Genomic DNA, 26,215 nt, shown 5'->3' with positions numbered 1-26,215 from the left:
TTCTACAGAAAGAAAAGACAATAAAATGCCAATAGAAAATGCCTCTTGCCTGGCACACACTGGCACAGTAAAAACTTTTCCTCCTTTTGCACATAAAGGGACCAATTCTTTTCTTCCCCCCTTCTCCAATATTTAGAAGACAAGCTGATGAGAGATGACAAGGCACATTTACAGAAGTCAAAAAAAACCAGCACTGAATAAAACATAAGTGCAGCATCAGAAAAGGATGGTCAGACTGTACCACCGTCATCTAATACTGTGCACTGAAATTCAAGCAGGGATCAAAAGAAGAAATTCAATAATGATTTGGTTCTAAACATATGAAAAAAGTCTGAATTAAGTTTAAAGTACTTGAATAATCCTGTTGTAATCAGTGCCAGATTCAAGTTAGTGTACAGGTTTGTCTTAATCACAAACTTCCTTCTCAGCCTTAAGAAGCTCTGCATTGTTCTTATAGAGAATAAAGTTTTTTAATTACTTTTTAATATATTTAACAATATCTTAATCATCTGATAAAGAAAAGTATCCACAAAGTTTGCTGCTGGCCACCCCACCCCTGAATCTTATCCTAGCCTGATCTATAAAATAAAGGATAAATAAAATAAAGAAATCCTTCTAATTTCTAAGGAATCCCACATGGTCCTAGTCAAGTAAACTCAGTTTAAATTTTGAGATAATTTTAAACTTGAAAAAATGAGGTATGTGTGCTGACTTCAGAGGCCTCAGGAAGCCCAATCCCATGGAACAATCCAATGTCAATTCCTGCAGCCTATCTGATGGTAGTGCCTCTAGAGGGACTAGTATGTGCATGCCCTGAAAACTCACAGGACCACACAAAGTTGGTATATTAGTATAGCTTCATGGACCACAGAGAGGTACCAAAATAAATATGCTTTCTGATTATTCTCTTTTTTAAGCCTTTTCTATTCTTGCAGGGACAGAAAATTGCTATGTGTTAAAGTGAAGGTATTTAGGATCCATCTAAAGGGAAGAATTTATCCATATCATTTGAGAAAAAATAACTTACTACTCAATTTTTCTAAGTAATTTTTTTTCCAAGAAATGATGCTCTCTTTAACTTTTGTATGACCTCATGATCTTGGAGACAAAGCCCACAGTCTGAAGACAGAAATACCAAGCAAGTGGTACTAGTTCTGAAGCACTAGCCCCATCACAAGAAGACGCGCAAAGCAGACACATTCTATCTTAAACCTCTCTGTTCTGTGTATTTTAAACTTTGATACTCAGAACAAGCCACATCTCCCTCTCTTAATTAATTTGTGCCAAAAAAAATACAAAAGATCTGCATCTTAAGCAAGGTCTCTTAACTCCCTGGATCTCTGCAATGACAGTATCAGTCTGTCCTCAGCCCAAATCCTGGAAATGCTGTGAAAATAAACATTAAGTGACTTGGTGAAGCAACTTTAACAAATCCCTGCTCCTCTGAACAGTAGCCAAAAGGCTCGTGCTGGTGTCACCAACTGAATTAATTGTCTGCATTCTCCAAGCCTTCTGACTTTTGTTGGCTATCCCTCATCTTGGATTTCGTCCTGCTAATCTTAGGTCCAGATAAGAGTCCTATTAGGAAGGGGTGACATGAGGTACACACAGATTGCCAGGCTGGAAAGTTGCTGCCAAAATACACAGCTCAGTTGGGCAAGGATGTAAAAAGTAGTATGTAACCCCACTAGGCTTGCCACAAGAAAGACACAAAAAGTTTTGTTATTAATAGCCAAAACATACACTGACCTTGACAGAGCAGTCTTCAAGGCAGGATTAGTGGTGCAATACAGATACATAAAATCTGCACATAGATGAGAGCTCTCACTCAACTACACCTCTTAGGAAAGCAGTAGGTGTTAGTATATGGTAGCAGCAACAATATTTTTTCTACAGTTTAATAGCATAAAGCAACTTCTCTGTTGTCATGAGAGCAAAGAAAAAAATAAAGCAGGAGAGGTGTTTCACTCTGCTCAAAATTTTAGTTCTTGAAATCTCTGCAGGACAAAATGCTATTTTAGGAACAACATATTTCCCTCCCTCCCTCCCACCCCCCCCCCCCCCCCCCCCCCCCCCCCGCCAGTACACAACAGCCTGAAACTCAGCCTATTTGATTTTTCCTGGCTGAGTGCTCACAGCCTACAGAGATCCTCTGCTAAATTTGTTGCTAGTTCTCTTTCTTGACCCTTTTCCAACACGATGAGAAGAGAAAAAAGGTGGCAGTCAGAGAAACAGTAGAACCCAAGTATGCCTGTTTTATCTGAAAGGTGTTTGAAGCCACAGTAAGCAGTGCACCAAGATGGCCGTAATTTGCACTGGATTCCAGTGTAGGTTTTGGGAGATTGCCACCACATCCATCATAGCTTTTGCCACAACTGAACACACACCAAGAAACCTGGATTTTAACAACTGAATGGCAGAGATGTCCTGCAAGACAATCCTTAATGACCAGAAGGGAAAAAAATAATGTCTGGGAATGCAGTGTGAGCCTTTTGATAGAAGGAAGTTTAAGCATAGATACAGGAAGAAGATGGTAGGTGATTTGTGCTGGGGGAGAAAAAATCTTGTTTAGATGATACTTACTCAGGAATTATTTTATCTAGCTGCAATCTCCTAGAAACAATGGATAAAATGGTTGCTGTCAAGACATACAAACTGAGGGGCTGAAAAAAAAAATGCATAGAGTGATCCTGTCCTGTGTACCCCAATTTGAAAGAATATAAATAGATTGACTCTAAGGAGTCTGGATGATCCATTTCCTACAATTTAAAGTCAGGCATTTTTGTAGATTTTTCAAGTCCTTCAGTAAACTTCAGCATTCAAATTCAGGTTAGAAAGTCACAGTGTTTAGCAGAACAGAAAGAACTTAATGTAAGTTTTTCACAGAACAAGTAGATAATCTTAGAAACAGTGATAGAAGATGAAAACTATTATCTATGACCAAGAAGTCAAATTATGAACTCAAGGAAGAGTACGTAATAGACACCTTTGCACTGCCAGGCTTCCCAGCTGGCTGTGGGACATCAGGCTTGCCAGGTGCCAAACACTCCATAAAAGCAGTGATGCTCACAGGTGACAATGAAATTCTTAGATCATCTTTACACTATAGAAATAATTTTCTTATAGCAGGTTGAGTCTTCCAGATTTAGACTACCTGTAGCTTAACTCTGAGACAGAGCCTGGGCCAATTAATTTATTAAATGTGTACATTCATAAGCCTTAATTTCAATATTCTTCAGGTCTGACAACAAGCCTAAGACAATCAGTGCAGTGAATTAACAGAGGAAACTCATCCCAATCCTCTGCTGCTCTCTTTTATGAAACCCAAAGCGCACTATGCTTAAACAGAGAGGTTGGCAGTAGCTTTAAGGTTTTCTAGAAATTCTTACCTTTAGCAACCAGGCCATGTTTTTCTCGTCCCTTTACATGGAAGGAATAAATCTCGTGGGATCATGTTGTGAATTAAACAAATACACTGGACTGGTTTATGGTGTGGCTTGGGAAAGAGCTGTGTCAGCACTGCTGAGGGTGTTGCGAAGCAGCAGTGGGATGAGAGGCAGGAACAGGAAAGAACAAGTATTTGCTGGTCCTGTATCATTGCCAAAGCTTTCCCACAGTGAAACGCTGGCCTTCCAGCAGGAACATTTCATGCACCTTTTTTCTGCAAGTACTCCAGTGTTACTGTTTGACAATTATAACAGTTACAGCAACTTTCCCCAGGATTTGCATGATGCCTCAAACAATTTCAGACTATCTCTCCATCTCCTTGTGGATGTTTTGCCAATACTCTGCTAATTCTCTTTCAAATTCTTCCTTTTCTTTCCCCTTATTTATAGAATCATAACTTTGTTTAGCATGGAAAAGACCTTTAAGTCCAACCTGCAGTTTCGTCTTCTGAACTGGGAAACACGGTAGGACCAGATCCTCTATGGCCACAAAGCAAGAAGCAATAAAGAAATCCCTGATAGCTACCATCAGCCTAAATCCATCCCTTCTATGAGAGGGTAACAGCTGGTAGTGGAGAAGGATCAGTTAAAAGGGAAAATCCCATCCCAACATTGAAGAGGAGTTCTAGTATCACTTACAGGACAAGGATTTAGGAACATGACTCACCTGAAAAAATCAGCTGTCTCCAAACTTTATCTGCAAGCACTTAGTTTAGTCCAGAAAGTCAGCAAAACTCTCAGGTTTTTTATTGCATAGTGTGGGGATCAGCTAGCCCCTCCTTTCTGTTTGCTGTAAGGGAGGTACTGGGAGGTCTGCAGTAGAAGCCATTAGTTATTAGGAAATAAAACAGCTCTAAGGACACATGCAATCAGGGCACACCATGTAGTCATGATGCACCACAAAACACACAAAAAGAATTGCAACATCTACAGACAAGTTCACACTATAGCCAGGTGAGCTTTCTGTTTGACAGCTATTTCTAGAAGACATACCCTGCTCTTTCCACAATAGGTTTAGCATTTTTGAATTTCAGCTGAATTGAAAGGTAAGTCACTTTATCACAGAACAACTCCAGCATAGCTCAGGTTTCAGCCTGTGAGAACAGAACTACTGTGGACACATTATAATCTCTTAAAACAATTTGACACTCCTTTCCTAATGCCTAGGAAAAACAGCCCCTTTACTCCATAGTTTATTTTATCTTTGCTTTCACTGAAATAGCCTAATGCTTTCATGTTCTTCTCCACATATCAGAGCAAACAGATCTCAGGCTGTAAGTTTTCCCTATGCTTTATCTTAGAGCAAATTCATTCAGTTCAGCAAGAAAGCAGAAAAAACCCAGGATAAAAACACAAATTCCTTTCTCTCCCCATAGAGAATATACTTATCTCAGCTGTATCCAACATATTTTCTTGAAAAGCATTGTAAAGTCCAAGTAAAAAAAAGAATGTTTTACTCATGCAACTTGCCCTCCCACTAACAAAGGACAATATTGACACAGTCAAGACATACAAGAGCAGCTTGCTGCTGTTACTGTAAAGACCTTAAAGCAAAATCCTAAGCAAAAAGACTGAGCAGCTTTTCACCTCCTACCAAAACCAGCCTCCCTTGACTCCCAGGGCGTTGTAGGGAGGAAGATGGAAGAAAAGGGCACACAACCCCTTGAAAAGAAAGATCTTCTCTACCCTGTGTCTCTTCTCTGTTGGCACCAGCGCAAGGAACCTCCTCGTTCCAAGACCCAGCAAAGGGCCCTTGTTTCCAAGGAGGCTTCCGAGATCTGCTGGAATGCTGGACCACCCAAACACAGCTGTGGATTGAGGTACCAGCCCTGAGCTTCCTGCACTTCATTATTCCCTACCTACTGAAAACTTCCATTTCCCTTGCTGGAGTCACTTTAGCCCACACGCTAAAAACTAATCAAGTAATAGTTTGATTATCTTTGTAGCATGACACCTGAAATGAGCTAATTGGAGTTTTCCCCCCCCGTAATATTGTGACTACTAGGGCAGGTGTTTTAGAGACTCTCAATGAAGTGAGAAATTTGTGTGAGCTCCTATGGAGGCCTTTCCTCCCTGTAAAATTACATAAAAAGCATCCCAATTAAATACTATTTCACATGAATAAATACCTCTTTCACAGAAGTATTTGTTGCAGAATAACAGCTGATGGCTATTGTACAGCCAATGGATGAAGCACACCTGCTGATCTGGAGATCTTCATGGCAAAGATGAATTAAACATAACCTTTACAAAGGGTTGCATAAAATTCCTGCTTTTCTCTCTCATTATAGAACCTACTTGTCATCTCAATAAGCTTCCAGAAACAATGTATTTTACTTTCCCTTTTCTACCCAGAACAGCAGATGTGTCATAGTTTCCCTTTGAGAGCACACTCCACCATCCTCCTTTTCTTACACACAACGTGACAACTATTCCCCCTTTGTCACAACCTGCATCTATTATCACTATCAGCTGCGCCTCTTGACAGGCTGTATCTCCCAACACAGACACCCTCATGCAAAATCCTGGCATGTGCTGTTGTTCCTCCACTCTGCCAGTGTCCTCAGGATGCAGAGCACGAGGTGCATCAGTATCACTCATGAGGGCAAAATGCTTGGTCAGTGACCCCAGCTCAACAGCAATCAATTCAGAGACATCTCTGAGTTGCCATTCCCAGGACTCATTCAAAGTGGCGGGGGAAGAGAAAATGTCAAAATTGGTCGTTAAAAAAAACCCCACACCATCTTTTTGAGAAACAAGATTTGTCATAACCCTCCATCCCAGCACAGAAGTGAGATTTTTTTTTAAAATTCCTATCCAAGATAAAGATAAATGCTGAAGTTAAGGAGAATTCCCTGAGCGAAGGAAACACCAAGTTTTAAATCTGCTCTGGTTATTCCTCCTCCTCATTTCTTCTCAATCAGAGTTTGTTATGTCTTCTACTATTAAACTGTTTCACATCTATCGTTCCCAGTCAAATCTTTTTGTTTAAGCTGTCCTTTAAAAACTCTCACAGATTTGCTGACTTTATTTGCTGACTTTATCACAGCGAGATGAGGCACAGAATTGCAGTCCTCCCTCACAGGGAAGCATCACAATGCCTTTGCCTAAACAGATTCATCTTCATTTCATATTTCAGCAGCTTAGGGGCTTCTCCTGACTGTTCACCACAGAGCAGCATCTGCTTTTTTCTCAGCCATCCCTGCTCCTCACCATCATGCCACAAAGGTGGACTTCATTTTATTACCTTCTGTGAATCCTTAATTTCTTTGGACTGCCTATGTAGAAAGTAAAAATTGTCTTAGGCTGCTCATAAAACCCACTCTGTCAGAGTGGGATATCACCAGTTACACAGGCAGAACAGCAAAGAGATTAAGGTAAAAGTCTTCACCTTGGAAGTAAAAGCAAAAACCCAACCAACCAAACCTTCACAAGCTTTTTTAAAACCACTTCAGCTTTCCTGCAACTTGAAGGTCAAATGAGTCTCCCCATTTTTCAAGCTGCTTTAGATCAACTCCACATGGAAATCTCTATATTTAAAATACAACACTTTAAATAGTATATAATTAGGTCTTTTTCTACTTATCACTATTTTGTTTTTTCTCCATTTTCCCTTCTCCTTCCCTTTGTTTATGCACTGGGGCAAATCACATCCTATACTCCCGTATAATTAAACCTTTGAAAAAAATCTGATGAAGTAACAGCTGGTTTTGCCTACTTAGAAGAGAATAAGTCATTATTTGCAAAAATGCCAAACACAGACGCATGGGATGTGAGAAAACCAGGGTTCCATCAGTTAGTTCTTTTTTTGCTGTAAATTACGTAAATCCTGATGTCCATTCACAGGTATCTGGATAGAAACTGTAACTTCAGTAGAGGAAATTCTCTTAATTTCTGCTACATCTGCGTAGAAAATATAAATTTGTAAGTCTGCACTCTAGACTGCTCAGGTGTCTGTGTCTCATAGAGGAATCTGATGGAGAAAACTGTTACCCTGCTACAGGACGATTGCACTGGTTGCAAAGCATCCAAGGGACCAGAATGAATTTGTTGATGTCACTGGAAGTAAACAATCTGGTATTTTGGGAATGCCATGGAGACTGAGAGCAGACCCAAGGACAATAACAGACATATGTCAAGACCATCTTCAGGATGGGCGAGGAGAAAGAAACTTCCAGAGCCGGCATTCAGTTCTGCTTGCTGTAAATGGTATGCTGGCATCTGGCAAATATCTCCAAATACAGGCCTTAAAACAGCCTTCATTAGCACTAATGAAGATGAGAATAAAAAATAAAACTCAATACAAACAATCCTGTAGCTTAGGCAAAAACAACTTAGACATTATAGACAGACATAAATACAGATAATTTTTCCAGATAGTTAATTTTTCCAAGATAAATAAAGAACTCTATTCAGAAAGAAAAAAAAAAACTTACAAAACCACTGAGTTTCACAGAGTTATGCAACTTCTCTATGGGCTTTTTTTTGGTGTGTGTGTGCACTAATCAAATACCTGAATTCTGAGTATAACAATTTCTGGTTTTGAACAATAGATTACTATGGAGCCCAATAATTATTTTGGCCAGAAAGGCTTTCCTGAGATGTCTCAAGTCACCTGCCTCAACCTGCTCCTCAGGAAAAAATTCCTTTTCATTGAGGGAATGCTGTCTGCTTAATGACAACCAAACCCAAATATTTTTATCTTTCCCACATTGGGAAAGCCTCCAAATAGCTCCTGAATGACTAAAACCAGGGAGTGTCCAAGCAGGGAGACTGATTCAGAAAAAAAGGCTTTGTCTCTGCTTTCTAGAAGCCACAGCCTGTGAGCTGGCTTATTTTACTCCTTTTACCCTGGGAGCAGATTTTTACACCTTTCTGAAGTGTTCTTTTATCAGAATGAAAACCCCAAACATAATCTTACTACTCCAGTGATATTTCCAAGAAAATTTCTGTGGGAAGCTGGGATGAACAGCAGCTGTGTTCCATGCACAGCCAAGGGCTGCTCCTGCTGGCTGCTGCTGTCACTCTAGGTCAGTAATGTGGACAGCGCAAGTTAAAAAAAAGCAAAAAAACAACCGAAAGAGACTCCGATTCCCCTTGTTGGACACCCCTCTTTCTGCCCACTGAAAATATGAGGAGCAAGAAGTATTTGGCCCTTAACTTTGAGGTCTCAGATGCAAGAGCAGTGACTACATAATACTACTTTACTGTTACTGACACTAGCCCCAAAAAGGGCCAAAAAGTGAAAAGAGTACAAAAAGTAAGAAATAAATCAGCACCTAGAGCAGAGAAATTATTACAGATGAATGAGTGTTTCAAATATCATATAAATAAAAGAAAATGTTTAATTGAAGATGTTCTGGTGTGTGAACAAAACATAAGCAAAAAGGTATTGGTCAGGAAGTTGTTTTTTGAGAGGGTGTCTTGAGAAATTCTTAAGGAAAAATATTTTCCTGACCACCAAAAGATAAATAAATGTTGTCATTGTTTTGTGAAATATTTATTACTTGTCTTCATCACTTGCTTTCCATGATGCTTGTGTTGCTCTTTTTCTCCTTTTCTGCAGATCTCTTTCCTTCTCCCTGGAGTGCTTTTTCCCTTAGCTCTGAAATTTATTTCTTAAAGAAATACAGAGGATCTGCTGCTTCCCTAGAGCATTCTCAGAGGCAGCTGTAAAGGACTTTCAATGGAATGATGCTTCCTGGGTCATCCACCTGACCTGGCCTTTTCTACTTTTCTTCATTAAATCAAACCAGAAAAGACCTAACATTTAAAAGCCCTGTAAAGTGGGAAGCCTGCATGGCTAAAACTTAGAATTCTTGGATTCTTTTCTGAAGACTGTAGAGAAATGATACCATAATATAACTGCCTGAATAGCTATGGTAGATTTGAATTAATTTACATTAAAATGTATGAAATGTATCTTTGCTGCTAAGTGAGTTATTTCATACAACCCTGCAGCTTTTGACTTTCACCCTCTGACTTTCTCACATAAAAGTACAGTTAATGAATAAGGGAAGGTATGTCCATTTACGTTCAGCACTGTTAAAGGTATAGGACAGCTGGTAGTATTTATTCCAATATGCACTGTAATAATTAATTTAACTTCATTATACGGCTTTTGGTTCAAGAATGGCCTCTGGTAGACTAGACCAAACAACAACTGAACTTAATTTCTAGTCATTGCATTGCTTCTGGACAACCTTTCACAAAGTCAAATCCAAAAAAGCTTTATGATTTTTACTAATCTCTCCCGCATATTATTCTTTTCTAATCTAAGCCATACATAGCAGTTTCCAGCTCACTGCATCATTGTAAGGTGGAGAAATAGTGCTGTATTTAATTTAGATTTCTTAATCTAACGAAAGAGTAAGGAATTTGATCAAAGGAGACAGAAATCACATGAGGGAAAAAAGGAGCAGAAAAAAACTGCTCTGGTGGATTTCATTCTTCTATAATGTTCATTCAGTGCCTAGTAATTCAGGCTAGAATATGGATGCACCTGAGTTTGGGTGCATTTCCCCTGACATAATAGGAACAGTGTAAAGCAAGAAACTTCTAACAAACCATATGCAAAACAATTTTAGTTGTTGCTCAGTTATGAGAAAAACCTTGTTCTTATCTGCTCAAATAAAGAAACTGAAAAGAAGCTGTTCAAGTTTCTGAAGATGCTGAGTAATTGCTGAGTGAAGTTATAATGGCAATTGCCAAAATCAGACTGTATCCTGCAGGCTGGAGCTGTGGCAGGGAGGTTTAGGCTGGGTATCAGGAAAAGGTTCTTCCCCCAGAGGGTGGTGGCACTGAACAGGCTCCTCAGGGAATGGTCACAACCCCACAGCTGCCAGAGCTCCAGGAGAGTTTTGACAGTGCTCTCAGGCACAGCGTAGGATTGTTGGGGTGTCTGTGCAGGGCAAGAAGTTGGACTGGATGATCCTTGAGAGTCCCTTCCAACTCTGGATATTCTACAATTCTAAGGTTCTAAGGTGGGATTCCAGAGAAAACTGAAGGAGGAACAAACCTGAAGTGAGAAGCAGAGGTCAAGGCATTGTTGATGAAGCAGTTTAACACACCAGCTGTGTCCTCCAGGTAGCTGTGAACAGAGTGTGCAGAAGGTCATGTGGCAAGAGGAGAGGAAAGGAGAGGGTGACTATGAGTTCAGCCAGAGCTTGCTGAGGACTAAAAGCAGCTCATGGTTTAAGGGAGGACAAGTAAAGACACTGACCTCTGAGGAGTCTTCAGAAAAGAAAAGCTGTTTTCTGTGCACTTGAAATACTGATTTTCTAACTGTACCAGGATAACCAGTTAAAGAGCCTGTTAAAGTTAATAACCTCAAAGGATATCATTAAGAACCCAGCTTCTAAGCATGTTAGATCACTCTGGAGGCAGGAAAACGGAGCAGGGTGATAGCATGACTCATGACTTTCCATTAGTTATGACAATTCTGTAGCCGTAGAGGCTGAGACTTGTGGTCTTGTTCACAAGAGTCCCAGGATGAGGGAAGAGACGAGAAAGTTGACTCCGTGTTTCAGAAGGCTTGATTTATTATTATATGATAGATAATATATTAAAACTATACTAAAAGAATACAGGAAAGGATTTCACTACAAGGCTAAGCTAAGAATAGAAAAGGAATGAATAACAAAGGTCTTCTCAGACCGAGACAGGCCAGACAGGTGAACTGTGATTGGCCCGTAATTGGAAACAGCCTGATGAGGCCAATGACAGACTCCCCCTGTTGCATTCCACAGCAGCAGATAAGAATTGTTTACAGTTTGTTCCTGAGGCCTCTCAGCTTCTCAGGAGGGGAAAAATCCTAAGGAAAGGATTTTTCATAAAACATGTCGGTGACAGAGACTCACATAACTTCCTTCTTCCAAATCCAAAACTGAAAGAGCCAACATTGCCAGTGCAGCTGCACACTGTGGGAACTGGTTTGTCCATTCTTTCCCCAAAACCCCAGTTAGTTTAGACACGTAACAACAGAAATCACTGTTAAAGTGCAACCTACACTTCATCATCACCTGAAACAGGATTTCCTCACCTATTCTAGTTAACGTGCCACAGACAGATTTATGCTTCAAGCCATCTTAAAAAAAGCCTTACCTGCAGCTCTTTGTACCCAAAGAGGCTCTTGGTACTCACACAGAGCTTGTACACAAACAGATTTTATCTGACTTAGGAGTGGCAAAATAAAAATCTGTATATCTTAAATATTAAAGCACACTGACATCAGAATGATGTTTCCCTCAAATCCCTCACACAGCATCAAATCTGTTCTTAGGCTGCCTCTCCAGTGACGGATGATGGGATGAATCTTGGCTGAGTGTTGGGAAGGGAAACTTGCTGTGCAGAATTAAGCACTGATACTGCATTAAGTCCAGGGAGGGGGCGGGAAGCATGGAAGGGTGAGGAACACAGGATACATGCTGGAGAGACACATAACAGACAGAAAGTAAGTGGTTAATAGCATTCACCTGGAAACGAGATTAATTAGATTTAAAAAGCCTGACATTTACTGCCAGTGAAGCTGCTCTGGAGGCACTGAACTCCTCCCAGAGCTACACTACAGGCAGGTCTAGGAACACTTTTGATTCAATCAGTCCAACTAACCCAAGACTAGATTTACAGTTCTTATTCACAAGTCAGAAAGGCATCTAGTTAGAAAAAGAATTTGCTGGATAACCACTGGCAGAACCTGTACAAGGCTCAGGCTATCTTCACTTGCACTGAGAAACCAGGCTTTTTCTGCGTCACCAAGTATATACTAAAAACATTGGTTTTATTTTTTTGCCACTGTTACGGGAAAATTTTTCTTTAAGGCCCGGTTCATTTATGGTTTTATATGGGAACAGTTAAATAGGGAGCTCTTTGAAAATCCTGATACAATATAAATATTTAATCCTTAAGTAAACCCATTAGACCTTGCTCCTCTGTTCTGAAGCTTCGAATCTACCAAAGGCAGCAACAGAAATTACAAAGTTCTATTCTAATTCCTAAGAAAACAAAGGAGCTCCTCCACAGGCCAGGTGTTTAGCAAGCACATTTGAAGACAGCAATACACACTGACATGAACAGAGGTTACACCCACACACATACACACTCGTGGACTCAGGGGATGAGAGCAGGAGTCAGAATTCACTGCAAAGGTTTGGGTGGCAGCAGCATATTTAAGTCAGTGAGATACTGCTTTTACAACTACTTTCAGACATACAAAAACGGTCAGCTTTTAAAGAAATACTTCAAATATTGGAAAGTTTAAAAGTGGAATTGTTTCATAACAGTGCAATATTTACCATTTCAATGTCATCTGGGTATATATTCTCAATCTTTCATTGAACTTTTCTACTCCAAACATCTCTACAAAGTAAAATACTCATTACTTCATTAAAATTATCTTCTTGCTGTGTCTAGAAAGGGATAGAATTAGGATAAAAGCCTATGACTTGCTATCACTTTTAATTATTTCATAGCTGGGTGCTTTTTGTATTTCTCATTGATTAAATTAGAACAGTAAAAGTAACTTTATGAAGTTTTCCATTCTTAAAATATATTGATTTCTCCGGCATAAAAGTCAGAGCTACTAAAATGGTGATCTGATGTACTCTCCATTCAGAGGAGCTTTCCAAACTTGTTTGTGCAAAGGAACATCTGTTCAGGCAGGGCAGCTTTCCAAATTTGCTCATGTATCTCGTTGCTCTAACAGCTATGCTGCCATCTGCCACTTGCCACCTAAGCTGCAAATGACGAGGAAGTTCATGAGGGAAAGTAGTTCCTATTGTACAGCCACTCGTGGACAATTCTCAACTGTAACTGCAAACATTGGCAATGCTTTCTCTTCCAGTCCCAGATGGTAAAAGAGATAAAATCCAAAAAAATCCTGGCTCCGATGCAGACATTGGCGAAGGACTGCTCTTTCCAACACAAGCGAGGGTTCAGGCCCTAACTCCAAGCAACCTAACCATCCTGTCACCATCAGAGACACCTCCTTGTTTGATCACAACAGCCAGGAGAAAAAAGGCGTGGATTTGCCTATTTTTAAGTACAAGAAATCTTTGTTGCCCAAGACATCTTATGTGTCACGGAAGGTGTTACCCCCTTCTCTTCATCAAGAGAACGAAGTAACACCCTCACCTCCCCCCTAGGTCCAGGAGCCTTCCCTCCACACACATCTTTGACTGTTCCTGCCAGAGGATGCACTTGTTTTGCCAAGCACCAGCTGCACTCTTCAGAAATCTGATGTCACCAAAAGTGACTGAATTACTGCCACTCTCTGCCACGAATCTCTGCCATCCCTCCCAGAACAGGGTAAGGCACGTCCCAAGTCACTGCATGGGAGTGACCACCATGTTGACCGTTGTGTCGCTGGCCAGTTTTAAAATCTTTCACACAAATACAAATGAATTCACCTGTCCGCTTGCTGCAGGCAGCCCTGCCTCCTCTGACTGTATACCTGTAACCTTCCTCCTTCTCTCCCAGCTATTAGGCCTTTTTTACCTATTTCAGCTCAAAACGTGGTGAGGTATGGAGCAGAAGCAGCAGGAAGCATCCAGAAGTCCTGGGTAACTGCAGAGCTAAGAAGGAAAGCACAGAGCTCTCTGGCAATGAACAATAAATATTCTAAAATATTTCTAGACTACAGGAAGAAAGGAAAAAAGAGAGATGAAAGCTGACCTTGCTTCTTCAAGTGAATCAGCAGATTGCAGCTAGAGAGGAGGGGCATGTTTATTTTCAAAACAATCAAATGCAACAAGAACACATGATTCTGCAACTACCATTCTTAACAGCACTCTTCACACAATGCTCTTCTGTCACACACTAAAACGAGATCCTTTGTTTTTACTAATACAAAACCAAAACACCAGTGTAAGAAAACAACAAGCCAACCCCCAAAAAATCCCTTCTTTCCACAGCAAAACAAAAATGCCCACAGGCAATCCCAATATTGTCAGTACTCTTAAAGACATGGTACACCCACCAAAGCAGAACAGACAGAGGTGTGTTTACCAAACCTCTTTATCTGTAGCAGCCAAACCACCAGCCAAGAGGAGAACATCCTGAAATCACCCTGAAGCAACAGAGGACTGTAGGGATAACCTGGTCTAGCTGTGATCAATCTGCTTCCAACACCAGGAGTGCTAAAATCTCCTCCAGATAGCACTGCTCCTCAATTAATTAACACTGCTCCTTTAAGTCATGTGCCAGCTGACACTCTGGATGTCCCTTTGAAGCTCTCAGCTCACACCATGCTGTGTGCTGCCTCACAGACGTACCCCTATCTGACCTCTTTGCTCTCTTATTTTTAACATCTCTATCTAACAGCAATCTCCTCGCACAAGGGAAAGACAGCACCAGCAAAAGCAACAGGCTTGGAGCAAACTCATCCTGCTGCTTGCCCCAAGCCAAGCAGAGCAGTGAATTTGAATGCTGGGGCAGGCATTTTGGATCTGTGTGAAGAAGAACTCCAGGTGGCAAGAAAACAGATGTGATTTGAAAGAGAGAACACAAATACAAGTATGTGCAACATTTAGGGCTGCAGAAGACTTAAGAGCTGTGAGCAGTACTTCCTATTTGACCATTTTACATTCAAGGAAATGGGTCTTTGCAACATGGAGACAATTCCTTTTCCTCACCAGGAAGACTCTTAGTTTTTAATTAGTCAACCATATTTTGACTAGATGAAGCTGTTACAGTATGAAAGATTCAAATCAGAATTCATGCCTTGACCATTTCCTGTGCCTACCAGTTGATTGTCAGCTTGCCCTATTCACCAGCAACACCAAAGAGCAGAGTTCTGTAAAGACAACTTTAAAAAACCATTAATACACACAAAAAAACCACCCCAAAACTTGTCAGCTTCTGCCAGGAACTTGTCCAGGAACTTGTCAAGACAACAAGGGGATGGGGTGGGATGTTTCCTCCTCTTTCCATTGTCAGAACCTATTTTGTCAGCAATTCAGAGAAAGTTTAAATAACACAAAACTTCTTTTTGCTTTGTCACAACTTAGTTTGAATCAGTGTTCTGATGAGGAAGAGTGTGTGACTACAGGAGAAAATTCTGCCCACTAGAAGTCCTTCCACATGGGTACTATGGCAATGAGACAGCAACCTCAGGTTCTCCCAAGGAGAACAAATGGAGCTTGGTTAGGGGAAATGCAATCAGAAGAAAAGATCAAATCCACAGCATTAATATTATTAGAAACTGCCAAACAACTGAGTTTTACTCAGTGCTGGTACATAAAGGGTTTTGAAAAACATGTCATTTCCTTTCTCAAAGTCTATGATATTTTTAGATAAATCTATTAGAATTTTGGTGGTTTTCTCATAACAAAATGCAAGATTGAAGGCTTGTTTCATTTCTGGAATATACAATTAGGAGGAGTTTTCCTATGCTAAAGGTTGCATTCCAGTTGGCAGCAGTGTGAGAAGTTAGTGTGTTAAGCCTAAGATAATGTCTACTGTCTTATCAATGGCACGGAGGAAGGAGGCAGTAAAACTTGTCATTACAGGTCAGCCCTCATCCTTAGCTGTCCCCAACTTGATCCACCTGGAATCAGGTATCTCAGCTATTGTGCCTAATCTAGATGGATATAATCTGATTTTACTACACAGACTGAAGTGCTTTGTACCCACTGCAAACTGATACCTCACCAAAACTGACCTAGGACCTTCTTCCTAGTTTGATTCCTTTAACAGGAACCAGTGCTCTCCTGACAAGAGAGCAGGAGGAATCCCAAACAAAAGTGAGAGGGAGATGAAGCTTTGCAAGAAAAAAAGGGTGTAGGAGCAGGAAGGCATCTGTGATGCACTCTGTAATGAAACATCACTGAGGTGCAGGAAGTGAGACATATGGTCCAATTCCCAGCTGTCTGACAAATGTGTTTCCAGCCCTGAGGCTTAGGACTGTTTCAAAAGCAGCTGGCTGGCAATACAGGAAGTTCTCCTAAGGTGAGGAGAATTTTTCCAGGACTGACCAAAGACTAGAACTGATGCTCCTTATTACCTGCAGGGAAAAATCAGGTCTACAGTCTTGATTTAATGCAAAACCTGGGTGATGTATTTACTAGAGCAGCCAAAACATTGTCCTGGTGTGGAAGGAAGACAGCCCAACACGTAATGCTACCACAAGACTTGGTATATCTGCTCCTCGAGCAGAAATTGAGAGGCAAACCAGAGAAAATCTTAGTCACAATCTCACCTGGAAATCCAAGACAGACAAGCAACTGAATTGTCACTGCTGCCTCTGTTAAATGAACAGATACATTGCATAGGTTTAGTACTTCAGGGTGATGAGCAGACTTTAAAAAGGACAGAGAACCGTAATTTTTAGTTCAAAATTTAGAAAGTGAAACAGCTTTGCTTTAAGTATTATCACTGGTTTATCACTTGGGGAGAGGGGGGCTGACAACCTAGATAGTTTAATCAGAACAGTTTTCCTCCTCAAACTCACAGGCCAGTAATTTTTCCTCTCTGATTTTTCAGACAGCAGTGAATTCTAATGGCAAATAATCTTTATACAACAACTCAACTGCCCCTTCACCTGTGTAATCTGCCCAGAGATGATCTGTTTTCTTTCATGTTTCAAAATACCATAGAAAAGCAACTAGTCCTTGCTTGGGACTTATTCTTAAGTATCATTAACACAGCCTCAGTGACATTTTCTGTTGGACATAAACAACCAGAGAAAAGAAGGACATGGAACAAGATGAAGTGTTATCTCTCTATCTAGAGACACTGATTTTGCCTTTTACACTGCAGCCCATAACTGCATACTCCACAGAAGAAACTCATTTTTCACGTAGCTTTCACTGACAGGGCTACCAGAAAATGAACTGTCTGCTCCCAATTGTTCTATTATTCAAATTCTCTTAGCCTCCTACAAGAAAAGGCCAGGAGAACTGGGATTGTTCAGCCTGGAGAAGACTTTGAGGTGACCTCAGTGGAGCCTTCTGCTACCTGAAGGAGATGACATGAAAGATGGAGAGAGACTACTGACAAGGGCCTGGAGTGACAGGACAAGGGGGAATGGCTTCAAAATGACAGAAAATAGGTTTAGATTAGACAGTAAGAAAAAGTTCTTCCCTGTGAAGGTGATGAGGCCCTGGAAGAAAAACTGAGGCTGCCCCATCCCTGGAAACATTCAAGGCCAGGTTGGTGGGGCTTGGAGAACTTGGCCTAGTGGAAGGTGTCCCTGCCCATGGCAGGAGACTGGAACAAGAGATGATCTTTAAGGTCTTTTCCAACCAAAACCATTCAATGATTCTTTGATTTCATATCCAGTATCGGGGAAGCATCTGCTGAGCAAAGCACATGGCTGGCTAGAGACCCTCAGAATAATACAACAGTTCTCCCAACAGTGTTCTCACTTGGCATTACAGGATTCCACAACCTGTATTTGGTAAAAAGAACAGCATTTCCCCAGGAGGCTGCAGTAAGAAGGGGCTGCTGGAAGCAGGTTCCCTGGCTGCATTGCTTCTCCATGCCATCACACCTTTGACACAAACCTGGCTAAACCCTTCACATTACATGAGCAAGGGAATGGTCCCTGATTGTGACACTGCCCTCAAAAGCTCCAGAGAGGCACAGAGAGTACTCCAGAGCTCACCTGCAGTTCATGTAACTTGTTTGGTCTGCACATATCTTGCAGTCTTTATTACATCCTCCAGTGTTTCACAGGCATGACAAATTATGTTAGGAATTTTGCCTTATCATGGGTGTGTGCTGCTGCACCCCCAGGATGTGAATAGACAGAAAGGCAATTTTTTTTCTAAGCAATCCCAAGGTCGGCTTTTTAATGTAGTTTATAGTGCACTGCCCGGTGAAGACATCCTTGTTTTGCTGGTGTGCAAGGATGAGCAGTTTCTTTCTGACAGCTATATCTAGATCACCTTCTCTTTTCATGGAAGAGCAGGATAACAAACCCCTGCAATCACACAAGGATTGTAGTTCCCATTTAAGAGCTGCCTTGGGGCTCTTGCCTCAAGGAACAGCTGTTACCCTCACCTACCCTAGCAGGCCTCTGTACTGCAGAATTCACTTGGCAAAAGGAAGGCACTGTGGCATGGAAGATGTAAGCAACCAGTACATCAAATCTGCAGATTACCATTTTGAGGCCAATACAGTTGGCTGTGATGACAGCAGCTGATAAAGCAAGAGTATTAAAACCATGTGCAGTAACCAATGAATTCTTATGGAATGGTGGAGGATGATGAGATGAAGTGTTTATCACTTTGTAATTGCTGTTGCCTGACCTCAAGAGGGAAAAAAGCGTGGAAGAATATATTACAGGTATCTGATACAAGATGCAAAAGCCTTCCCACCTTACAGCTCCAACAAACTTAATTTTTAATTACAGTCTTATTACTAGATTGATCAGATTGGAGAGGAAAGAGTTGGCAGGCAGAGGTTCTTATACTAACACATATCTACTGATATTTTAAGAAAAAAGGACAGAGAAAACAACAGGAAAAATGTCAACTAAGTGCACAGTGTTCATTAAACATAAATGGGCTTTTTCTAAATGAGGACCTTTAACTTGTAGGCCTTTCTTAGAAGAAATAGAACGTACAGCTCCAACCTTGCTGCTACTAAATTTTTTAGTGATTTAAGAAGTTCCCCTTTGTATTCCTACAGTTTGGTATTCTGTAGGCATTTTGGCTTCAGTGCTTAACAGATGGAGATAACAGTGAACCAGGTAATTTCCTTTGTGTGATTTAAGACTGCAATTTCTTTATAGGTACATTTATAGGAGTGAAACTATCCCTTCGAGGGGTGAAAAGGTGCAGGTCTCAGTCTAAGAACAAATCTAAAAAACAAGGAAGTCACATCATAGCTGGCAGAAAACAACAACCTGTTTTTTATCAGAGAAACAGAGGTTTTCATTCAAATCTATCAATCTATTTCAGAAAGTTTACCTGCTTGGTTGAGAAAGCTACAGAAAACCCTGGTTTCCAATTCACACTACTAAATTGCTGCCATAAACCCAGAACTCATTATTTAAGTCTGCATCAACATAAAGCAGTGAAATAGTTCTTGACCAAAAAAAGCCCAACTGTTTAAAGCAGTACCTGGAAGGAAGTTTTGAGAGTGAAAGTATGCATATATGCATATCTGGAAGAAAATATATTCCAATTAGTTCTACTTAAAACATGACAGCAGGAACAATAATTTATGTATAGCAGTTTTGTAATTAATTATGCCTACGTATCTGACACACCCAGTGTGACACAGTATCATATGAACTTCTATAATAAGCTACCTGAGGGGAAAAAAAAAGGCATACCTCTAAATATCATGCACGTATTTGTAATCTTCTTTTGCTGATAGGAAAACATGCATGGAAATGAAAAATCTGTTTCAATGTTTGCTATTAAAAACTTAAAAAGAGGCATAAGCTAGCAATCTATAATATACCATCTTCTGCTTATTTTAGGATATTGGAGTGGAGGGGGAAGCAAAGGAAAAACTTTCTGTAAATCTCATTTATGGAAAATGAGGCATTACATAAAAAGCCAACCACAGCAGAATTCCTTCTATTTCTCAGATACCTTGAAATGCTTCCAGGAAGCCACATTAAGAGTTATTTTAAGAAAGATTTATGACTTGTTAAAAACTTCTAATTAAGCTTCCTACTCTTCCATGGTATTTCTGTGAAACATCTTTAAACAGCATTGAGCAAATGCCTCCAGCTATCCCTGTCTGGCTGCTTTTCAGCTACCATCTTTCCAGCTCCTGTGGAAAAGGAACTTAGTTTATCTCTGAAGTTCAAAAAGCCCTCACTCCTTTTCCCTTCCCGCAGGTGGATAGGTGATGGAAACAGTTAAATTCTTACCATCTCCAGCTCATGGATTTGTTAGGTGCACATACTACACACGAATGACAATAAAACTCCAGTTAGTAGCATTTGACCTGAAAAATCAGTGGCTTTGAAGCCAGAAGAGCCAGGAAAGGAGCAGCTGCTCAGTTTTCTCTGCTGGAAATCACTCTTTTAATAGTTTACAATGAAGTTGTTCTCAGCCTGACACTATCAAATTAGTAGGCAACAAACACTATTCTTTCCGGACATCCTCTTCTGATTTCCTGCCACTGATCGAGGTCCCTGATACTGGCCACAGAGACTCCTGTGAGGGTCTATAAATCACTGCCAAAATCTGCAGGTTGAAGAGACAGAGAGAGATATATTTTAATACAGGTAATATATTGGAATGTCCACAAAGATATTGTAATTTCCACAAATCAAGAAGTTCAGAAACACTGCTTATGCCAATTCTACCAATTTACTGCTTGGGAAAGGAAGGGGTTCATACTGTGCACCACACCAGGTGCTGAGACTGGAAGGCAGGAAGAGTAACATGAGGTCCCAGGCTGAGGATTTTATAGATGGTGGTACCTTCTGCTGTTTTTCATGTCATCCTAGCTTGTGGCAGCATGAAACATATAAAACAGTCAGTAAATTGAGTAGATGACAAGTCTTGGTACTTATCTGAATTTTCCATGTCTTTGCCTTTAGGTTTGATGCTGTAATTCAAGACTGCTCTCCTGTTACCACTCCTACATAGTTTATCTATACCTAGCCTCACCCCTTTAAGCTTTCTTGTCGGCATTTATCAATAAATAAAAAAAATACTCTTAATTTTTCTATATTGATAGATACACAGCTTAAAGAAAAATTTAAAATCAGAGTTCAAGAAAAAAAGAAAAACTCCCAGAAAGCCAAACAAATAGCTACCATTAAATATAAACACAGTCATATTTTTAGGCTGAGAGAGAGGTCACAACAACCCTGATGTATTAGTACCACTGAGATCCAAGATGAAGTTCCTGTGGTGTACCTGTTGTCAGAAGGGGTGCACTTCTTTTTAAGCCTGTCATGCTGGGATGCTGCATACACATTAAGAACTATTGTTTTCCATCAGAAAGGTAAAATACCATGTCTGCTAGAAGTCAAGGCACTTATTACCGCATAATGCTTGGTGAAAAAAAGAAAAAAAATATTCCTTCTCTTCTTTCCTTTTTCTTTCTGCAGTGAAAATTCTTTAAAAGATGGTAAAAGAAGGCATTCTTGCTCATCTTTCCTTATGCTTATCAGTACAAACAAGATAATCCCTTACTAAATAAATAAAATGTTTCAGGAAACACATGACATACAAAAAATACAGAACAAACCCAAATGAAAAAAGGTGTATACACCTTTTCTGATTTATTCACCTTTGACTTTGCAGCAAGTACACTTCCATCCCTGAGATCTGCTAGAGGGCAGAACATGCTGGAGGATAATGGGACAATTAAAGGTTTATCAAGATTTTAAAAAGAGAGAGACAAAGCAGAATGCATGAAAGAAGACAAAAGTAGTAAGTCAGCTTGAACAGAGAGTCATGACTGTACTGCGGTTAAGAGGTACATTTATCACTAATTCCAAAGATCATTAATTTTAACAACTGTTCAACTGAGCCAAATACCTTTAGACTTAAAAAAAGGTTAGTGCCCTGGCTGGGATGTAAAAAAATCCCACCTTTCATCATCTCACAGATGTTAGACGAATCAGGAAAAAGGTGCTGATCTTACATGGAGGGCACATACGTTTGATCATAAACTCACAGAATGGTTTAGGTTGGAAGAGACCTTAAAGCCCATCTCATTCAATCCCCTGCCATGCACAGGGACACCTTTCACTAGCCCAGGTTGCTCAGAGCCCCATCCAGCCTGGCCTTGGACACTTCCAGGGATGGAGCAGCCACAGCTTCTCTGGGCAACCTGTGCTAGGGCCTCAGCACTTCCACAAGGAAGAATTTCTTCCTGATATCCAATCTAAACCTGCTCTCTGCCCGCGTGAAGAGATTGTCCTGTCACTCCAGGCTATTGTCAAGTCTGTCTCCATCTCTACTGTAGGCTCCCTTCAGGCACTGGAAGGTCCCAATGAAATCACCTCAAAGCCTTCTCTCTCCAGGCTGAACAATCCCAACTCCCTCAGCCTTTCCTCCCAGCAGAGCTGCCCTATCCCTCTGGTCACTGTGGTCCCTCCTCTGGACTTGCACCAACAGGTCCATATCCTTCCTGTGTTGGGGACCCCATATTCTCTATTCAAGTTTGCAGCATTACTGTGCTCCTGTTGGTGGATATCAGTAATTCCTAAAGACTTCCTTAATTATTTGTAATTACTATTTTTATCAGTATTGGTATTCAAAGATGCTCCTGCATATTCACAGCAAGATGCAAGAAATACCTAGCAGCTCCTGGCTGCAGTGTCCTTCCAGGAAGACTAATACAGCTCCAGGAGTAAAACAACCCCCACAATCCTTTTAAATATTTTAAAAAGGACAACAATAACAAGAACAAAAAAAAATATCTTAAATTATGCCAAAACCTGTAATTTCAGCTTTTGACACCATGCCCTTCCCATGAAAAAACCATAAATATATTTAATGCACATGCCAAAGATCAGGAATGACCCTCACATCTCTCTGCTCCAGAGAGCCTTGAGAGCTGAGGTCACAGCCTCCCATAAGCTGAGGCTTCCAGAGTTTTTATCCCTTTCCCTCTCCATGACAAACACCCTGTTGTCCTAGGCCAGGTGCTGCCCATAGAGCAGCAGTGTTTGGGCACTGCAGATCCTTCAGAGGCAGGCAGAAATGTGACAGAGCACAACATTTGCAAAAGTTGTTTTATTGGAATTTTTCCAACTAGACCTGATTATCAGATCCCCTTCTGCCATATATGTAAATTGATTGGCTGAAGCTGTAAAACACAGCACTTGGGTTTCTGGCCAAGTGTCAAAACAGTTTCAAAGGCACAATTCTGAGTAACAGTGACAAGGTGGTTGTTTTGGTTCTCCCTGGCACTTAGTGGGAGCAGGTCTTAGTCAAATGAAATGCATGACAAAAAATGGTCCAATGTTCATAAATTCAGAAACAGTTCAGAGCTAAAAGTCAGAAAGACAGCATGACAAAGTTAATAAATTCTCAAGCCATCCTGAAAACTGACTTTCGTAAGAAATTTTTCCTTCTGCACAGTTCCATCAGAATTAGCAAAATACAAATTTCTACCTTTTCCATCTCTATTCTGAGCCTGACTTATGAAATGAATTTTAAACAGCAGCTTAAAAAAACTTTTGAGTAGTCTGAAAGTAAGCCTGTTAAGAGATGACTATGTTCCATAATGGTATTAGGTTTTAGCTGCTATCATGAATCAAAGAAATTATACTGGGAGTGCTCAGCTCCAAAGCCAGTTAGAAATTATGGAGATGGTGCTGCCCTTTCCAATTTTCAAATGTGGATTTATCAGGTCTTGTGCACCTTTTACAGTCCAGTGAAGATTTAATTCTAAAAGATACAGACATAGAGCTTAGTGGAAGTGGCATCTTCAGCCTCTGTTTCCTTATCTTCTCAAAAATAGCTTTGAGAGTTAAGCACATGGATTTTGCAGAGTGCTGCACTCTCATTCCCCATTTTTATCAGCTGTTCAGCTTTGAATAGCAGTTCGGTATTCACCATGTCAGCAGTATTGCCCTCCAGGAGCTACATCCCCAGACAAACCTCAAAAGAATCACTTCTTGGCATAGGCAGCTCCTCACAAGCTGCTCTGCTTCCTGCCAACCACTTTGGGTGGAGGCTTAGCTTCCAGCACCCAGACACAGAAGATGCTACTGACAGGAGCACAACTGATGTTCTCGACCCACCTAGTTCTCCTCATCTCAGAGCAATACCCAGAAACAGCTGCAAAGATCTGCAGTAGCTTAGGAGAAGAGCCACTTGTGCTCTGGCAGGATTTTTAGGGCACAGCTGGAAAGCATCTTCTCACAGCAAGAACTTTTGCCTCGGAGGGAAATGCTCAGTGTAAGCTGGCTTCTTTTAACACCATTCCACTATGTGGTCCGTGGCACCTGAAGTTTAGCAGCTCCACAAGCATGAAGCAGAAATTCCTCTTGGCTGTCAAGTACTTGTTTGACTCAGGTCAAACACGTTTAGCATGACTGGGAAGCACGTTTAGCATGACTGGGATAAAAGAGGTTTTACTTTAATGTACTGTTCAGCAAGAGGGAAAAAACCCTATAAACAATCAAGAAGCCAACCACATCCAAAACTAGATTTAATTGTAAATTAGCAAGGACAATTGAGTAGCTCTTAATGAAGGCACAAATCAAGAGAGGAGATTCAATGGTTCACCAGAGACTTCCCAAGATACGTAATTCTGTAATTAATGACACTGTTTTCTGTACTTTAGGGTACAATGTGTATCACCCCTCCTGGTGTGAAACACGAGTTTTGTTTTGTGGTTTTATTTAAGCACACTGTTGACCGCAACTAGAGGAAAAGAAATTATGCATTTATATGTCATCTAAATGAATGTTTTTTGACAAGTCTTTCAAATCTCCCAACTATCAAGTCTGGTAAAGTAATTCAAGCATGCTGTAGGCCATACCTACATAACAACATGCCATTTCTTAGAATAAAACCAAACCAAACCAGAAAAACCTCATCATCAGGTTAAATAACTCTGTTTCCACTAGAAGATCCCCTCAGAAGCAAAAGGGTGAGCAGAAGCAAGCTTCTCTCAGGAAGGTTGGTGAAGGCTTTGAGGCATGAAGCGCAAGGAGTCTTCCAAGTGCATCATGAAGTTGTAAGCTCAGCACTAATAAAAGCTCACACAAGTAGAAGATGAAGAAATAAGGCAATTCATATGGGGCTAAAGACCTCAGGGGTCTGTATTTTGAGTAGTACTGAATTCCCACAGCTGTTGCACCAAAACTGCAGCATCCTTTAGCCAGCTTAGCCATACCTTCTTTCTCCTAGGAGTGCATGTCCTTTAATTATTTCTGGACAGACTGCAATAATCTGTAAGACAGGCAATGTTAGACATAGTTGCTGTAAATGCTCCTTAACTGTCAGGATGGCTTTTCACTTCAATTACAATTTTCTGAATTCATTTCTTTTAAAAGAAAGAGTAAATCCGAATTTCTTACATCCAGAATTCATGCTAGAGCTTATTTTTTTAAGCTTTCTATGAGCATAAACAGGTTATTTAAAAAACATTACAGAAATTAGTCTGTTGTCAGGAAACCTCTTGAAAACAATTACAGAGAAATTTTATAACACTAATTTTTGCCTGTTTGCCTGACTACATTTCATAAATTAGAAATAGGTTTTATTGGCCTCATCTGAAAAATCACTGTTAAGAGTTTTATAATGAACAAGCTCGTAAGAGAATTACAAGGACATAATGCACGCCATAACACAGTAAAGAATAAGACAGGCTGACTTCCTTAAAGTCATGAATTTGTAAAGTTTTTCTGATCAGAACAGCATCTGAAGTACTTTTTTCAACTTGACACAAATAAAATGTTATCACTTCAAAGAGATTTAGGACTATCTGCACCTGTTTAGATAATAGGATTTTAGCTGAATATGAATCACAGAAGACACAAAATATTCAAAAGCCCAAGATGCTTAAATGCAAAATATTAAGAAATAAAATATAACACTGTCTTTCACTCTTATGATAATTCACCTTAAGTGAACTTCAGATCTTTGCACTTCACTATCAGATGCAGACTGTAAGTACCTGCACAAGTCTGCATGGAAAGGACAGTCATTGGATTGTTATTGTTATGCATGCCATATTTCCTTTCCCTTCCTGCTGATGAATACCCATCTGCGTTCACTTAGAGGAAACCTGTCAGACAGCAATATTAAGATGTTCCAAAATATTTAGTTTCACTTAGCCTGTGGCAAATAATCAAAAGAAAGATCACAGCACTACATGCTCATCCAAATTTG

General features: G+C 40.3%; 1 protein-coding gene across 4 annotated transcripts in view; it reads right to left on the bottom strand.

The window, feature by feature from the left end:
* The window catches only part of LOC103819550 (fatty acyl-CoA reductase 1-like), a 121,666-nt gene that overhangs the window by 74,906 nt on the left and 20,545 nt on the right, over positions 1-26,215 (bottom strand). The window contains exon 1 of one of the 4 annotated variants that reach the window (XM_009094068.4): positions 3,390-3,506. The exons of the other annotated variants lie outside the window; for them this stretch is intronic. The gene's annotated coding sequence lies outside the window, so the exon portion shown is untranslated. Of the gene's footprint in view, positions 1-3,389; positions 3,507-26,215 lie in introns of those variants that run through there. 4 annotated transcript variants of the gene reach the window in all.

Source organism: Serinus canaria, chromosome 1A (assembly GCF_022539315.1).
Source record: "Serinus canaria isolate serCan28SL12 chromosome 1A, serCan2020, whole genome shotgun sequence".
Classification (NCBI taxonomy): Eukaryota; Metazoa; Chordata; class Aves; order Passeriformes; family Fringillidae; genus Serinus; species Serinus canaria.
Note: the sequence above shows the minus strand (reverse complement) of the source record. Positions and strands in the feature narration are given on the sequence as shown.